At 46.8% G+C, this 14167-nt stretch overlaps 1 protein-coding gene across 1 annotated transcript in view; it reads right to left on the bottom strand.

The window, feature by feature from the left end:
• The window catches only part of IGSF3 (immunoglobulin superfamily member 3), a 156684-nt gene extending 143327 nt beyond the window's left edge, over positions 1-13357 (bottom strand). Inside the window, exon 1 of the mRNA XM_062614649.1 lies at positions 12149-13357. The gene's annotated coding sequence lies outside the window, so the exon portion shown is untranslated. The remainder of the gene's footprint in view (positions 1-12148) is intronic.
• Positions 13358-14167: the final 810 nt, after the last annotated feature.

Here is a 14167-nt window from a genome sequence, read left to right as displayed (position 1 = left end):
GAGCCAGAACTTGCGCATGCCCGGGCCAGCCATTTGCTCAGCAGCCTGTGCTGCTGGAGCAGGAATGGCAGAGCCCTTCCATGGTGGTTTCCAGGGCAGGATGCTGCTTTTTTTAAATGATACCCATGTGGCTGGGTCATGTCTGATCTCTGCTTTGGGAGGAGTGTAGTCAAGACTTAGAGACTGAGAGCTTCGCTCAGCCACTGCTGTGTTTGGGGAAGCTCTTCCTCTAGCCAGTAGAGATGGGAAAGCCAGGATGGACAGAAACCCAGCTGAGTTGCTACCCCCTGAAATCAAAACTTCCAGCTGCATGGCTGTGATGTAACTGGTCTCTTTGCACACACTGCATCCAGCCAAGGCAGGATGTCAAGGGGGTCAAGTGCAAGAATAGGAGGAGCCAGCCCTGATACTTTTTTTCCCCTCTCTAAATCTAGCCTGCAGAAGAGTGACAAATCTCCCTCTTTCACCCAGACTTTTAAAAAAAAAAAGGCCCCCAAAACAAGAAACAACCCCAAAACCACCACAGTGCTGCTTTGGCAGGAATTGAAATAACTTGCCAGCTAAAGCTGCAAAACATTACATTCCTCTTCTCTGCATCCTAACAAAGATCTGCTACCCGGGACTTCTGCTCTGAGGTGATTTGCAGATATGTTTCCCTGTGGAAAAGGAAATGAAACTCATGGGCTCCAGCCACAAAGCATTTCACTCTTATGAGCAGTGTATGCCTCAGGTCTCCAGGTTTTGAAAAGCTTAAGGCAAAACCCCCAAAATCCTAAAAAAGCAAGTCTGTTTAGACTAGGTGGGTCAAAGAGGGAGGCTTGAGCCTTTAGGGAAAGAGAGAAAGAAAGAGAGCTTTCCATCTGTCCTCAGAGATGGAGGCAAGCAGAGCAAGAAATAAAAGCTGTGGGTATGTGGTCAGGACTCGGCATCAGCCTTCTCCCTTCACTTCAGTTTTACAAGGCACACCAGCAAAGCAAGGCTGCCCCACTGCTCTGTGCCAAAGCATCAGCACAAGGCTTGCTGCCATCAGTGAGACTTGCCAGCTATGCCCAGGTCCTTGCCCCTCTCCTTGGGGGGACACAGGATGGGACGAGACTAGCACCAGAGCCAGGCACAGGCAGGAGCCTGAGTTTCATGGTGTGCTTTGACATTGTGGCACAGAGGAGCTGTCTGCCTCCCAGCACACTGTGAGGGATGGATGCCCTGGGGAGGAAGGAAGACAGCTCTTGGCCAGGTGTCCTGAGGCATGGGGCAGGTGGGAAGTTTGCCAAGTGATGACAGGGTGTTAATTAAAATTAGTAATGAAGGTTGCAGCAGTAAAATCCATCCTTAGAGCAGATGGAATCAATTTGTGGGGCAGCAGTCCCAGCCCACCCAGGACATGCCCATCTGAGCAGGGGGACAGCTAATGCCCCATTCAACCACTACAAAGGGGTGCATGAAAGACCCATGCTGGTACTGCAGCCAGCAGAGCTGTCAATCCTCCTTATTTCCCAGGATGTTGCATACAAACCAAAAACCCACGTCTGTAGCCTGACCCAGAAAACTGTTGGTCCCTCTCATCTTCACACTGCTGTGCAATTGCCCACCCTCACTCCTGAAGGCAGGCAGGTTTCTGTGCCAGACCTGCCTCCTGTTCCTTGTGGACCTTGTAATGATGGAGCAAGAGTTGGGGGCTGGAAAACCTGTGCTCAAACCAACCATTTGTTCTGTACCTCTGTTTCCCCATGCAGGGGTAATATTTACATCTCTTTGTGAAACATCCGGACCCTCTGGAAGAAATAGCACTGTTCAGGAGAGACATTAAAACAAAACAAATAGGCAAGGAGAACATTAAACTAGCCCAGAGAAATGTTGACATTACCAAGTGCTCATTCAGACAAAGAAACACCTCCTGCCAGCAGGCCTTCTCACAGGTGAGGGATATGCCAACCAGTTTAGTGGCTGCACAGACCAGAACTGAGGCAGATGCTCCAGCTGCAGGCCTCAAGAGACCACCTGCACATTCCCTCCACAGAGTCTGTTTGGCTGTTTTGGGGAGACACACACCTTAGCTTGCAGGGTGACTCTTACTGCAGGCAAGACGGGAGCTGCAGTAATGGTCTGTAGCTTAGACTACCTGCTCCCTGGCTTGGGGTGGATTGCCCTGTTCTCCCTATTGCATCCACAAGCCGGTTTCTCCCAGCACAGATGCTGTCGCTTTCTGTCTCCCTACTGAGACTGATAAGAGCTGCATGGCTTTGATGTGACAGCTCTTTGGCCTGCTTCCCCACAGAACTGAGATGGCAATGAGGTGTAGGGAACCCTATAACATCAGGGGCTGAGGCTGGCAAGACAACTTGCTGATGCAAGAGCTGCTGCCTTATTAATGCGGGAGCTTGCACTGCAAGGACATCCCTTGCACTCCTGAAGGGACAGTCACCAAGTGCATTGTCCTCCTCCTCCTCTCCAGGCTACTAGAAATGCAGGAAGAATCTGCCTGACAGAAAAGGCCAGCACCCACCCCAACCCATTCCTAATTCTTCCAGCAAACACCACCAGCATGGTAACTAAAGAGCCTGAGTTTCCCAGTCCACACTGGTATTCCATGCAACCTGCTCTATTCCTTCACACAGGGATAGAGGGTCTTGTGTCCAGCCCTTTTTGAAGGTGCTTGGCAATGCAGCCAGCAGCCACCAGTTTTCCCTCTCGCAGGGGGCAGCTCCCCATATGTTTCACCAGGCAAGCACTGCAGCATGAGCTGGATATGCAGATGCCAGTTCTCCCTGGAGTGGATCAGCCACACTAGTGTTTCAGCATGCAGGGCTGTGCTTCCCTGCTCAGCATCAGGCGCCCTGCGTGTCCTCCGGATGAGGGAGCAGCAGGTTCCCACTGTTCTTACCGCTGTACAATTCCAACTCCACACTTCAGCACTAGGACCCTCCACACTCTTCCCCGACAATGGAAAGGCAGCTCTCAGCAAGGCTCATCAACCATCTTTCTGTCACTAAATGCCTTATTATGTTCAATTAATGGACTGAGAGCAGCTACAAAGTCATTCTCGTGAACCGATGGAGGCAGCTGGGTTACTTCTAGTGCCTTTCTAATGCTGCCAGCTTCATTACTAAGTGCAGCTGTGCAAGGGGAAAGTGAGAGGGAAGGCAGACGGGGAAGTTGAAGCAAATGAGCTCAAATCCAGCATCGTGCCTTTCAAACACCCACAGGCAGCATGGCAAAGAGCTTCCTGCCATCACTGGGGCCAGCACGTCCCTTTGAGGGGCACTCGAACACTGGTCACCATCCACAATTAAAGGGAGTCGGTGGCTCCAGCCCTGCCCATGCAGATAGGTCTCTACTGCCATCTCTAACGTTTTTATTATTAATAATACAACAAGAGGAAAAAGAGATAAGAGCAAACTGTCAGAGTAGGCTGAAACAGCTAATTTGACTGTAGCCAAACTGCATTCAGATGTGCAAAGCAAGAGAATAATTTCCGCTCTCTGATCTCTCAAAGATCATCCTCTTAGATGTCATGATTACATTTGAAAACAGTTTGATGGTACTTGAAGTCAGTTTCCCTTGACAATTAACCTATATGTGTGCACCCTTCATGACTTCTTGCTGCCATACAGGTGTGTGTTTTGAACCACTACTAGACTTCTCACATCCACAGCTGAAAAAAAATACTAGATATTAAAGGGTTCCTAAGCCAGTCCCAGACAAAAGAACACTAGTCTCATTGGAGCATGGCACTGAATTAATCTGCCTTTAGTAATGCCTTGTTACCAAAAATAAGAGAGTTACAGCTGACATTTATGCAATCAATTCTTTCACTGTGCTAAGGCAGTTCCTAAGGACCCAGTGATAATGAATTTGTTATAGCTTATTAAAAAAATAATTTAAAAAGCAGCATTTCACGTATTTTAAGTCCCTCTGCCTTATTTCCCCTCTGCAGAAAGTGTGGTGACCTTCTACCAAAGGACATCTGATTTTTTATTTTTTTTTTTATTTTTTTGAGGATGTATGTATCTACAAAAGAAGTAGATACATAAATTTTGGGGCCAAATTCATCTGCATGAATGGACCTAAGCCCTTTGAAGTAAAGGGTGAGGGTGAGGCAATTGCTTAGATTAATCCTAATGACCCAAGCCAGCAGTCATGGACAAATCCTTTCAGGGTTTCCAGTTCTTGAGCCTGTTGTTTTTGAGCAGCTGTTACTTTTTGGAAAGGCAAAATGAAACCCCAAGGATTTTCCTTAAAACAATTTACATCCATCCTAAGAGTAAAACACTCTGCTTTAAATATCAACAAAGGACTGCCCAGCATATCATGGCTATAGCTCTGAGGGACACTTGCAGCTCTTTCATGAAAGCCCCTTCTAAAAGGTCTTACCAGGACCCTTGCTGAGGCCTGGCAGGAGTTAGGAGGACAAACATGGGCTCTTGGAGTAAAAGTTTCAAATAAAAATCAAATAATGAAAACTTTCCTTAGAGAGGAAAGGCAGTGCAAGTACTGCATGAGGGGGAAGAGGCAAGCAGCCACATATCCATCCGCTCCAGCTTCAGGTGATGAGGAGAGGCCCCAGCCACACGACACAAGAGCTGATGGGAAGCTGCTGCCTTCCTGCCCCTTCCCTTTTCTTGTGCACCCAGGAAAGCCTCTCCTGTTTGCAGAAATGAGGAAAGCAACCATCAATGAACCTCAGTCAACCACCAAAGGAGAATGATGGGGGTAAGCAGCTTCTCTGGAGGTTTCACTGGTCTTGTATCCATCAAGGGCCAGGCTTCACTCTTATGCCTAAGTGTACAGCAGCACTCCAGCACTGCCAGTCCCACTCTCACATTTGCTTCCAGTTATTTTGGCACAATTCAGGACACAAGCTGTCTGCCTGTGAGGTAGTTTCATAATCCTCGCCCTCTTCCCCCTCCTTCTCCTTCTGCTCCACCTACAATTTACCTTTTATCAGCAGAGAGGACTTTTCATAGCACCACCTAAAAGAGCAGCAAAGGGGGTTGCTGCACATGTAACCCAAAGGAAAACATGAGATGCTGTTTTCCATTTCAGCCAAGATATCTTTTTAATACCATGCAAGCTGGGAGCATCTTGAAGCTTTGTTGTTTCTTAAGCAGAGGGGGAAGCACTAAAGGTTGAATTTGAACACTAAAAACATTTCTTTGAACTGGCAAGATTTACCAGTGTGCACACGGCTCCCAATACAGATGCATGCTTGGAAACATAAGAATAAAAAAAAAAAAAAGGAAATGGAAAACACATCTATTCTCCCTCGGTTCCTGTCACCATTTGATTCCACAGCACTGCAGTTTTACCAGGGAAATTACTGGGGGAAAGGGAGTTGGATAGCATTTCCCTGACAGCAGCTTGTCACCCTGTTCTTTGAGTGTCAGGAAAAAGAGCTGCATCTTATGTCTTTAAAGGGCTGTTCTGTCACAGCAGAAGAGGAAGACACACATCTGGCTTCCCTGGGGCCACGTGCTCATCCCCTCTTTTCCCTCACCAGAGGTGCTGCCAACACATGTGGCAGACCCACAGCGTATATTCCCCCAGTCCCTTGGCTGCCCAGACCCAGGCTGTCTGGTTTCTCTTCAGCCCAGGCCCACCCAATATCTCACCATCAGCTGCATCCAGGGGCACTGCACCTCTGCAGTGGATGGAGAAATGAGCAGGGATGCTCAGTTCTATTATCACTTACCTTACCTTACCTACAGCATGACTTTTTGCCTTCTCTACTAGCTTGGCCCCAGCTAGCACAGAGAGAAAATCAGAGTCAGATTCTCTGACATCCCACCTTTGCCTGATGACATGTTACATAATATAAAAGGGGAGAATAAGAAATGTTTCTGATGAAAACAACAGCACAAGGTTCCCTCAGTGAAAGAGGCGGCACACAATTCCTGACAGCCCTCTGGGACAACTCAGTGCAACCTTTTTATGGCCTTAGAGAGGAGGCTCCATCTGTCTTACCTGGAGTGTACAGCACTGACACAAGCTTGTGGTGCTCCAAACTGATGGGTCCAAAAAGCCTAAGTATTACGAATCCAGAGCTGACACTATACAAACCCCCCATTGACTCTAGCCCATGTTATCTGGACAGGGTCACGATTGCTCTAGCAGCCGCTGGTATTAGAGCACCACAAAACCCACTGCTGCTGAGCCACTGCCACACATGCTTTGAACCCAAAGAGCAAGACCTCCCAGACAATTCCATTTCAGAAGGAAATATCCTTCAGGCTGTAAATAACCTTATTTTTCAAGCCCCCTCTTTCTAAAAATGAAATATCCCAAACCGTAGCAAGCATCTCTGGAAGAGCAGGTTTAGCACTTGGAGATGAATGGATGCAGTTCACAGCTGCCATCAGGTTATCTCCTGCAAGGTTTCCCTGGCAACCAGTAAGCTCAAGGCCTGGTGACAGTTGCAAAGTGTAATAGTTTTTGAAAACCAAAATATACATATTTTGTCAGTTAGTGTTGTGCTTCCCTTGAGATAGGCCAAAGGATCAAAAAGAAACTCCACTGAGAGCTGATTAGTCTCCATGTAAACAGGGCAGTCAAGAAACTTACCAAAATACACCAGCACCTGGGGGTTAGCACTGTGTTTCCATACTGCTTGCACACCCAGACAGCCACCCTTTACTGAGGGACCTCCACATATCGTTTTAAAGTATAATTAAGGGAAACAAGCTACATGTGGAACATGCTCAGGAACTACCACACAAACACAAGGCTAGAAAGCCAGAAAGAGTGCAAGATGCAGTGGGGAAGATCAGAAGAGAAAAGACTTGCCTGAGGCAATGGAGAGAGTGAGCAGCAGTTCCTTGATCAGGGCTGTAAGGTCTCTTCACCTCCAACCATCCTATAGGCAGTCCAACCAGCTAATCTCACACTTTTCCCAAAAGAGTTGAGTCCTCAAATGTTCCTATAGGACTGTATGTATGAAAACTCAGCATGGGCACTAAGGTATACATAGATACATGCCCTCTAGCTTATCTTGTGACTAGCTACAGCTGTTGTGGGAGGAAGCTCAAAAAGGCAATCAACTCATGTTCCCACACCTTTCCAATTCTTGCTGCAACGAATGCACTAAGTTATGGGCAAGAAATAGTTTTTTGTGTTTTTTTTTTCCTATTCCTAGCCTCTACTTGGAACATTTGTGAGGTAGCAGCTCCAAGTGGTTTCTAGCTCCTCTATACAGTCACTCAAAGCAACCATGCATTGGACCCTCAGCACCAAGGCTAGGTCAGCTTTTTTCTACAGGATCATTTCTCTATTTTTACATCCATTATTCCACTGGAGCTGCTGTCCTTTGAAAATTATTTTCCAATATGAAGTTTCCCATCTATTTATGAACAGCAGCAGGTGTGTGAAGAATCACCCTCCAGGTGCTGCTGCCCACAGCTTAATAACAGGGTTACTGTTTCTTCTCAGATGAGGTACTGATGTGTGAGTTGTAGCTTTCAAGATGAGAAGGTTTTGCGAAAACAAACTTCTGGTGGTGGTTACATCAAGGGCAAGAAACTCAAAGCTCTCCTGCAGCATGGGCAGAAGTTGGCTGCAGAAACCTAAACATCTGAGCATGTGTTTCTTCCCCTCCCTCCTCCCTGTCCCTCATGCTCAGCTCCTGGATCTGTGAACAGGAGCGCCTGAAATCCTAGCAACCTGATCAGGTGTTATTCTACTCCACAAACATTTGCCTCTGGGAGAATAGGGAAGTACACATCTGGCTCCATTACAAGCCATATCTTTAAGCTCCTCCCTGTGGCTGTGCCCTGTGAAGGCTCAGGCTGGGTGATGGAGCAGCTAAAGGATTTGGACAGCTAAAGTCTGCTTCGCCTGGCTCCTTGGCTTTGAGAGACTGCTGAATAGTAAAGTGTAGACCACCCCCTTGTCCCTAGCAATATGTTGTGGTCAAATCACAGAGTTATGGGCATAACACCAGGGCTGTGTTGTTCTTGGTGCTCTTGACAGGCAAAAGAAAAGCAGATGGTGGTGGCTTCCTCCTTAGGCATGTGGCTTATGTCAGCCATGCAGTCTGGACAAGACAAGAGGGTCCTCCAGAGAAATGCTCCTTCCTGATGCGCATGAGCTGCTGTGTGGTCCCTTTAAGACAGTTTTACTGCTGTGGAAATATTTATAGGAGGCTCATCACCATGGTATCTGAGCAGTACTGCCTAATAGGGCTTATGAAATGTGCCCAGCTGTATTTGTTATTAATTTCTTTAAGGGTGGATTTCTTGACTTTTTGTTTTTTGTTCTCTGCTTCAATTTGGGTGTGCTGCTTGTGTGTGTAGCACCTTTCATAGTGGTGTCCCTTGAAGGCACCGTGGAAGAGATGAGCATGGAGAGCGAGGATAATTAAAGGAAACCTGTCAGCTAGTTCCATTCCCAAGGTTTAGAGGTGGTTTAAAAAAGGAAGGAGGTAGAAAGGCAGTGATATTATTAAAGCCATCAGGAATTAAAATGCTTTCATCATTTAAAAATAAGAATTTAATGAAATGGGTAAGTCACCATTGTGATGAAAGGAGGAAAGTGACACTGAGAAGTCAGTGACCACTTGGACAAAAAAGAGTGAAGAGAGGGGTAATCAGCAGTGGTACCAGCCAGGATGAGGGATGCTTTCAAAGCATATGAAAAGCAAGCTAGGATTTTTTTTTTTTTTGTTCATTTTAGCTAGAAAAGTTTGTATTGGCAGTGGTCCTAGAGTAATAAACCCTGATGAAAAACCAGAGTCAAAACTATGACTTTTCTTTGAATAGACAATTTTGCTGGTGCAACTGCATACAGCTGAATACTTCCATTAGCCCCTTGGCTAGGTCTGGCCAGCTGGCAGCTCCCTTTTGCCAAGGAAACCTTTTGTGAAGACAAAAAAAAAGCACATTGCAAAAGGGAAGTGGAGTGGAGCAAATCCTTGCTGCAAGATCACAGTCCTCGGGAAGTATTTTATGGTTTTAGCATTTGCACAAGGGGATTGCTGGAAAAGGCTCTCGATATGCATCCATGCTCTGTGCCACTTGATGTGACAGCCTGGAGGGTTGTTCTGCTAAGCACCTGGATCAAAGCATCCCAGCTATGTCCACAATTCTGGCCTTTCCAGCTCTTCCCAAACAAATCCACATAGCCCTTCCAGTAATTACCATGCCCCTGACTCTCCTACACTACATGCACTCCTGGACGTAGTGTGACTGTCACTAGAACAAAAAAACACTTCTAACAAGAAGCGATGGAGCCAGAAATACAGGGGATTGTCCCACGATTTTTACATACTCTGCAGTAGGAGGCAACAGAGGGGCAAATACCTGCTGCACTCCACTTGCTTGAAAGCTCCGGATCTTGGAGGCTCTGAGGCTAGAGCACAAATCCCATGCTGTTTCTGGTGTATGATGCAGGGATGAGACCCCCTCTTCCTAGAGTGCCTGCCCTCTTCCTGGCCCAGATATCACATCCTCCATGGTCAGCAGGACAGGTCCACCACCAGAAGCCATTTTTCATCCCAGCAAGCCTCACTCCCTTTGGGCTTGTCTCTCCTGGGGAGAAAACAAGGGGGCCAAGCACCCTGAAGTTTGGATAGGGAATAGCATGTGCGAGCATGCCAGCCTGCAGCAGAGGGCAGCTTATTCCGCTCATCCCTTCTCCATGCTTCAACTGCCTGAAACTCAGCTCTGGTTGTTTCTTCCCTTGCTTGTGAGCACAGACCTGGCTTTGACTTTCCTTTACTTTCCAGGTGCTATCAAAGTCACTAATTTGCCACACCCTGGGGTAATGGGAAACGATTCCATCTTATTGTGGTTATGGGAGATGGCCAAGTTAGACCTGCAGATTTGCCTCTGCTCAGTGCCACCTTCCAAACTTTCCACAATGGAGTCTTTATGCTGTGTCTGAAAGGTGCAAGAAAGTCAGCCCAGATCCTGAGAAAAGCCTAACAGGTTACTCTTGCTGGCCCATGTGAATGTCCCTGTAACCCCTTAGCTTTTAAGCGGCAGAAGTCAGATCCTGAAATAGACTGCATAAATAGTCATTTTGCAGCCCTATTTAGGCCACAGGACTCCTTGCACAAATCCTTACAGTGAAATCAGGTTACCTACAGAGTCAAAAACTGCCTTGCAAAAGGTGAATATAGGGTCCAGCTCAAGGACTGAAAAATGAGCTGGGAAGTGGTGCAGTGGCACACCTGCAACACTGGTGTTTAGAAGCAGCCAGCATGAACACAAAGCCTGGGGCTCTGCTTTCTGTAATCATCTCCTGCTTGCAAACACAGACCTGAAACATGCCCTCAGCTCATCACTGCCTACTTGGAGGACCTGCTAGCAAGACCCCTTTGGTAGCTCCTGAGCAGCCAAGCGGCAAGGATGTGGCAGAGCACTTGCTGAAGCAGCAATGGCTGAGGACATGAGAGCGCGTTTGAGCAGGAAGTCTGTAGGTGAACCTGGATGGCCCCATCTTTTCCTGTCTCTTCAGCACGCCTGGCGAAGCACCTGAAATGAGAGAAGACAGCTCTGACCTGGAGCAGCTGAGGAGCACACACGCACGTGAGAAGCTGCCAGGTCGCAGCTGCCTGCACTGTGGGCGACATCATGCAGCATCAGTGGCTGCCTGATGCCAGGGGAGCCAGCGACTCCACTGCCACTCCTGTGCTGAGCTCTGTGAGGGCAGCATGAGGGAGCTTCTCCCAGGCCCTCTTCCAGCATCCTCCCATCAGCTAACACTCACAGCGTCAGAGTGGAAAGGAGATTGACAATGCTCTCTGTCCGAGGAAAAGCACTGGATGATTTGCATGCTTCTTGGTCCAGGGATTATCCTCAGTTTCTTTGCCTGGGAGGAGTTGTCATTATTACTCTGTGGTCTGATCCTCCACCAGCTCCTTCTTGCGTGTTTCCCTTGCTCTTATCTTTATAATCCTCTGCTGCTGATCTTCAACAGTTACAGTCTGAGATTGAGAGACTTGCAAGACTCAGAATTGGTTTAACTCTTTCTTCCCAACAGAAGGCTCATTTTAAGTTGTCTATGTGACAGTGCTAATGGTACCCAAGCTCTCCCAGACAGCACATACCCTCTCCTGTCCTCTGTTAGCTTGGCTCCTCCAGCACCTCAGAATGGGTACAAGGCAGCATCATTTCCACTCTCCCTGTCCTTTCCATTTAGCTTCAGCTTCAGATCTACAGTCCTCCTTTCCCTCACATCTGCTGCTTTCCTGCCTTGTCTACATCCTAGTGCCAGACCAGGGACCAGCTCCTGCTCCCTCCTGGCAGCCATTTGTCCCATGGGCAAACGGCTTTCTCACAGGCTGTGGGAGTCTTGCTCACCCTGGAGGGATGATGGCAGGCAGACTCACCTTCCCCAAAGGGAAATGTTGCCATGTTTTCTCCCAGCTCCCTGGCAAGCCCTGCCATCCCTGTCCCCTCAGGCTCAGCTACAGGGAGACAGGCAGAGGTGGTGACACAGGTGTTTGAGGTCTTGCTTTTGATCTAATCAAATCTGTGTTTTGTTTTCCACAACACAATCCTTCAAGGAGCTCATAACCTGGGATAAGCTACATTCCATAGGCTGCTAGGTTATTCCACTTGGAAGTGTGTGGATAAAATACCACCATTTTACAGCAGCTATTCTAATTCAGCAGGTAAAACATTTTCTGATTTGCTTAGTTGTTTCCCAAACATCTTGAAGTGGTGTCATTTCAAGAGGAATTTCTGTTCTGAAAGAGAAAGAGACATCCAAAGAATGCAAACGGAATGATACTTTAAACCTCAGATACCCACTTTTCTTCAAGTCCAAATTTTTAACTTGGTCACCAAGCAGGAAAAAAAAAAAAATCAGATTATCACACAGCCTTATTCTGTGAAAAGAAAAGTATTAATAAGGGCAAGACAATTCTGTGCAACTCTCATCCTCACCTTAGCACAATTCGTTCTAAAAGCACCCAGGACAGATTAAACATATGAACACTCACAGCACCTCAAATGGGGAATGTGATTAGTAACTGATTTATGTCTTCTGGAAGCAATGCAAAGACAACTTAAGCAGCAAACAAAAGGTAGGGTTTTTATCTGCTTTGTTTGATAGCTTTGTTATCTGCTCTTCTCTCTACAAACACACTGGCAAGATCCAATAGCAGGGGATTTTAACAATCTTGTGTTCATTAAAATAGTCATTTTCTTACCATTTATTACATGCAATTTCATAATCCTCTTAGTCTGCCATGTAGTGCTGACCCCACTGCTCCTTTGTATTGGGGATGACACTTAGTTTGGCTCTGTTTTCCATTCTCTTATCTCGTTTGGGGAGAGAAAAGTCCTTCCATGGAGATGTGTGCCTCAAATCACTTTCAATGCCTCAGTATGGACTTCTTCACCCAGTCCTCCCAAGGTCTGGGGTAACATCTAACCTACAATGCCCACAAGCAAAAGGGGTGAGTACACGCTAACCTGACAACATTTGGTATTGCTGAACACAGGAAAGTGTTTTCAGCATCCTTTTTTAACCTCTTCCTAAAGCACCTACTATACTGCATAGATTTTGTCTGCACAAGCATACCCGCCTGGATAGGAGAGACTTAGTTACAGCAGGAAATTGCTGTGTGGATGTGATTTGAATTTCTTTGCTGCCAATCATCACAGGCAAAACAACAGGAATAGCATTTGTGTATTGACATTGGGGATTTTGCAGCATAATGCATAATTCAGTCGGTTAGGTGTGCAATATTTCTCTCCTGATGCTACTAATTCTCACCAGCAAGACTCACCCTCTCACCCTCTGATTTGCTTTTAGCTGCTGCTTCCATCAGGCAGTCCACAAGGATGAAAAGAACATTGTAAAGAGCTTACAGTTATATCAGATCCCACAGAAACAGACATACCATGCAAGTCCCTCCCACCCCAATCGTGCATTTCATAACAGGGGATGGTATTTGTTAGCATTTTTACATTTACCTCTCCCCATTAGGTTCCTTTGAAGCTGCTCAGCTTTTCGAGGGGGTTTCAAATCCCAGCACACTGGCAGGGTGTACATGCTCAGTACATGCTCAGCCCATTCAGTGGTCCCTCTTTCAAATGCTTTTGGTTACTAAACAGGGAATCATATTTGTTCAGATGACCTGGGAGCCCACCCTCATGTGAATTCACCTGAAAGGAGAGTTTATCCATCTCCTCTATTGTGTTTGCCTAACTCCAGAGATAAGCTGGTTCCTTTGCTGGGGGGAGGAAAGGGAGGAGGAAAGGAGGATGAGGAGAGAAATTGATACAGGCGTTGTTTGTCAAAATGTTAGGTGACTTGGTGCATTCTGAAGCACTGGGTAACACAGGCAGGCTATTGAAAAGGCATCATTTTGCAGAACCTGATGAGCTCAAATTGAAGGAGACACAGCTGTGAAACGCGGCTGTTGACACGGGAGTCATGGACACCGCAGAGACGATCAATGTGATCAAGGGATTGCCAAATTTATTACAAAGCCTTAACTCCTTATATACTATTTCTTACATGCACTTATAGTGATTTGGCATATTATGATTGGATACATGTCTTGAAGACCCTTAGTGACTAACATATAATTGGTTAAGCAAAGGTGTGAGAACTTGACCTCGAAAGCTTGCCAACAGTCCACAGTTTTCATTAACTCAGTGAATTCCAGCTTCTTCTTATCTTGCTTGCTTAAGCTTCTTCGGGCCTCTCACGGCCTTGCTGTATCTTTCAGGATTATTCAGAGTTCATGTACTAATTATGCATTCTCCCGTGAGAACACTGTCTCCACACGTGGCAAACAAGGAACTTCCACCAAAAACCAAAACAAAACAAAACAATCAAAACCAAAACAAAAAAAAGCCCAACAAACCCAAAAACAAACCCCCACCAAAACCACACCCACTTGTGACTAGGTGAGCACAGTCCTTCCCAACTAGGTGATATTCTCCTTCAGCACCCTCACGGATGCCCAGATCACCCAAGAAACCAAAGAGATAGTTTGCCACAGGGAATAAGCTCCACTAAACCCCCAAAATACAAAGATGACAGGCGTAGGACATCCCCATTCCTCTTGTACTGGAGTGCCACCAGGAAAACCTGCCTTGTCCTCTGCTCTCCACCAGCCAAGTCTCAGGGGCATTAGGGTTTATTACCCCTGTATCATGCCTGCTGTCTCTGCTTGCAGGTGACATGGGGAGTCTAGGTGATATGCCCAGTGGCG

This window comes from Pezoporus occidentalis, unplaced genomic scaffold (assembly GCF_034315485.1).
Source record: "Pezoporus occidentalis ecotype Australia unplaced genomic scaffold, CSIRO_AGI_Poc_V1 ctg177, whole genome shotgun sequence".
NCBI lineage: Eukaryota > Metazoa > Chordata > Aves > Psittaciformes > Psittacidae > Pezoporus > Pezoporus occidentalis.
Note: the sequence above shows the minus strand (reverse complement) of the source record. Positions and strands in the feature narration are given on the sequence as shown.